This window comes from Portunus trituberculatus, chromosome 17 (assembly GCF_017591435.1).
Source record: "Portunus trituberculatus isolate SZX2019 chromosome 17, ASM1759143v1, whole genome shotgun sequence".
Classification (NCBI taxonomy): Eukaryota; Metazoa; Arthropoda; class Malacostraca; order Decapoda; family Portunidae; genus Portunus; species Portunus trituberculatus.
The window spans coordinates 21,902,821-21,907,138 of NC_059271.1; the positions used below are offsets into that span (position 1 = coordinate 21,902,821).

Sequence of the window (4,318 nt, forward strand, 5' to 3'; positions counted from 1 at the left end):
TCAAAACATTTAAAGTATAAGACAACTAATCACAAGCAACCAAGAAAGAGAAAAATGAAATTGGATCCCAAATTTCTTTCAGCTTGGTAGCCAATTCAACATGACACACTAATCCTGCTCGCCTTTTTATAGAATATTTTCAGTATTCATATATATGGTTAATCAGATATTTTCTTTACTCATTGTCCTCACAAGAGAATCACCGTCCTTGTTCTTGGCACTTTTTTCGGCATATTATTCTGTCACTTCGTTATAGCACAATCTCTCGGCAGGGATAAGTGGCAGGTGCTTTATATCCACTGCCTTGCTCTTTTCTGTTTGTTCAACCCTGACGTTTCCAATACGATATGTATTTAGACTGTCAATTGCAGACTTTTAGCGTTAGCCATGATTTCTTTTTCCTTCTTTTAACACACACACACACACACACACACACACACACACACACACACACACACACACACACACACACACACACACACACACACACACACACACACATACTAGGAAACTTTTTTTTCTTTCTTCTTTTGGCATTATCACAGAAGTGACTCCCATATCTGATTTAAGTTATCTAGCGTGTGTACGTAGATGTGAGGGTGGTTAAGATACGTGTATGTGAGAATGACGCTGTGAATGCTATAAGACTTATTTCCTCAGATGTCATTCTCCGGACACACACACACACACACACACACACACACACACACACACACACACACACACACACACACACACACACACACACACACACGGCCCGGTAGCTCAGTGGTTAGAGCGCTGGCTTCAAAAGCCATATGACCGGGGTTCGATTCCCCGGCCGGGTGGAGATATTTGGGTGTGTCTCCTTTCACGTGTAGCCCCTGTTCACCTAGCAGTGAGTAGGTACGGGATGTAAATCGAGGAGTTGTGACCTTGTTGTCCCGGTGTGTGGTGTGTGTGCCTGGTCTCAGACCTATCCCAAGATCGGAAATAATGAGCTCTGAGCTCGTTCCGTAGTGTAACGTCTGGCTGTCTCGTCAGAGACTGCAGCAGATCAAACAGTGAATTACACACACACACACACACACACACGGTGGTGCAGTGGTAGCACGCTTGACTCGCAATTGAGAAAGCCTGGGTTCAATTCTCGGTTTAGGTCAGAGGTCATTTGGGCAAGGCTTTTATTCAAGTGTGTGACTCCAGTTCATCTAGCAGTGATTTGGGAAGTGGTGTAAATCCGAAGTTGTGACCCGTTACTGGGTAAGAGAAACAAACTACGAACAAAGAAATATACACGGGTGGTCTTATCATCCCAGGCCTAGGCAAGGCCTTGGCCTAGGTCACTAGTCTTACCTGGCGCTATATATATAATATATTTATATATGAATGTTTTAGTATCTATAAGTATGTATAAATAGGTTAATATATAGAACGCTCAGCTCTGTACTAGCTACCATTTCAAATATACTGAAGTATTATTATTATATTACATTATTACACATACACCCCCTAACACACACACACGCAGGTACATACCTTAGCTTTGGCTTTCCTCTCCCTTCACTGACCATCCTGCTGAACTAGTCTTCAACATTCTTGATCTTTATCTCACCTCTAATCCTTCAGCTTATGCTGTTAGCCTATATTCTCCGTTGAGATCCTCCGATCACAATCTCATTTCTGTATCTTGTCCTATTTCTCCAATCCCTCCTCAGGATCCCCCAAAGCAGAGATGTCTCTGATGTTTTACTCTGCCTGATGGGGGGACCTGAGGAGGTGTTATGCTGATTTTCCCTGGAATGATTTATGTTTCCGTCTGGCATGGAGGCGTACATTCCTCATTCTTTTTCAACCTAAACCTTCTAAACCTTGGATTAACACAGCCTGTTCTCGTGCTATACATGATAGAGAGTTGCCCACAAATAATACTTGAGCTTTCCATCTCCTGAATCTCATGCACTTTATATTTATGCCCGGAATCATGCTAAGTCTGTTCTTCAATTTTCCAAACAATTCTTCATAAATAAAAAATGTCAAAATCTTTCAAACTCTAACTCTCTTGTGACTTCTTGCATCTGGCCTAAAACATCTCCGATAACTTTACTTCTTCATCTTTTCCTCCTTTATTTCATCCCGATGGCACCACTGCCATCTCATCTTTTTCTAAAGCTGAACTCTTCTCTCAAACCTTTGCCAAAAACTCCACCTTGGATGATTCTGAGCTTGTCCCTCCCTCTTCGTAATGATGTTTTCCATACCCTCGGAAGGTTTATGGACCTGATGGTGTCCCTCCTATTCTTGTCAAAAACTGTGCTTCTGTGCTTGCACCTTGCCTGGCCAAACTCTTTCAACTATGTCTATCGACTTCTACCTTTCCTTCTTGCTGGAAGTTTGCCTACATTTAGCCTGTTCCTAAAAAGGGTGACCGCTCTAATCCCTTAAACTACCGTCCTATAGCTTTAATCTCTTGCTTGTCTAAAGTTTTTGAATCTATCCTGAATAGGAAGATTCTCAAACATCTGTCACTTCATAATCTTCTATCTGATCGACAGTATGGCTTCCTTCAAGGTCGCTCTACTGGTGATCTTCTGGCTTTCCTTACTGAGTCTTCGTCATCCTCTTCTAGAGATTTAGATGAAACTTTTGCTGTCGCGTTAGACATATCAAAAGCTTTTGATAGAGTCTGGCACAAAGCTTTGATTTCAAAACTGCCCGCCTACGGTTTCTATCCTTCTCTGCAACTTTATCTCAAGTTTCCTTTCCGACCGTTCTATTGCAGCCATGGTAGACGGCCACTGTTCTCCTAAATCTATTAACAGTAGTGTTCCTCAGGGTTCTGTCCTATCACCCACTCTCTTTCTATTATTCATTAATGACCTTAACCAGACTTCTTGCCCTATCCACTCTTACACCAATGATAGTACACTACATCTTTCCACGTCCTTTCAGAGACGACCAACCCTTCAGGAAGTCAACAGATCACGCAGGGATGCCACAGTACGCCTGACGTCTGATTTTTCTAAGATTTCTGATTGGGACAGCGAAAACTTGTAGTGTTCAATGCCTCAAAAAGTCAATTCCTCCATCTATCAACTCGACACAACCTTCCAGACAACAATCTCCTCTTCTCTAATGACACTCATCTGTCTCCCTCTCCTACACTGAATATCCTCGGTCTATCCTTTACTCATAATCTTAACTGGAAACTTCACATCTCATCTCTTGCTAAAACAGCTTCTATGAAGTTAGGCGTTCTGAGGCGTCTACGCTAGTTTTTTTTTTCTCGTTCCTCCAACTGGTAACTCTGTACAAGTGCCTTATCTGTCCTTGTATGGAGTACTCTTCGCACATTTGGGGGGTTTCACTCATACAGCTTTATTAGATAGGGTGGAATCAAAAGCTTTTCGTCTCATCAACTCCCCTCCTCTGACTGACTGTCTTCAGTCTCTTTCTCACCGCGGAAATGTTGCATCCTTTTCTATCTTTATCGCAATTTTCATGCTAACTGCTCTATTGATCTTGCTAACCGTATGCCTCCCCTCCTCGCTGCACAAGGCTTTCTTCTTCCTCTCATCCCTATTCTGTCCAACCCTCTAATACAAGATTTAACCAGTATTCTCAATCATTCATACCTTTCACTGGTAAGCTCTGGAACTCCCTACCTGCTTCTGTATTTCCATCTTCCTACGGCTTGACTTCTTTCAAGAGAGAGGTGTCAAGACATTTGTTCCAGGCTTTTGTCTAATTCTTTCAAATCTTTTAGGGAAACTGCAGTTCCAGTAGGCCCTTTTTCTAATATTTTGTTCCTCTGGGCAGTTCTCCCTCTTGCATAAAAAAAAAAAGATAATACTAACACACATTACAAGTAAGTAATTTTCTTCTTAGAAAGAGTTTGTTATGGTATCAGGTAACTAAGGAAAATAAAAGAGGGAAGAATAACAGGAAGAAAAGTTGGTGAAGTGAAAATGAGATCAAGTTATAAGTTTGAGTAAGGATGGTAGATAGAGTAAGATAGAAAGGAAGCATTAATTAACGTTACTGTCATGAAGTTAGCATAGTGTTCATTGTTCATTCGTTACCACTGTGCAATAATGAAACATGGTACTGCTCCTCCTCCTCCTCCTCCTCCTCCTCCTCCTCCTCCTCCTCCTCCTCCTCCTCCTCCTCCTCCTCCTCCTCCTCCTCCTCCTCCTCCTCCTCCTCCTCCTTTTTCACCTCCAACACAGCAAGAGACCTTCCGCGTACTCTGAGTGAAGTCCATATTCTTGTGATGGCCGCTCAGTGAGAGATCTGAAGGGCATGAGTAGATGAGGGACTTTGGCTTAGTGAATTGGAG

General features: G+C 42.3%; 1 non-coding gene across 1 annotated transcript; it reads left to right on the forward strand.

The window, feature by feature from the left end:
- The first annotated feature begins 754 nt into the window (after positions 1-754).
- On the forward strand, positions 755-828 carry Trnal-caa. Its single transcript has one exon. It is a non-coding gene; the product is annotated as a tRNA-Leu (tRNA).
- The last annotated feature ends 3,490 nt before the right edge of the window (positions 829-4,318 follow it).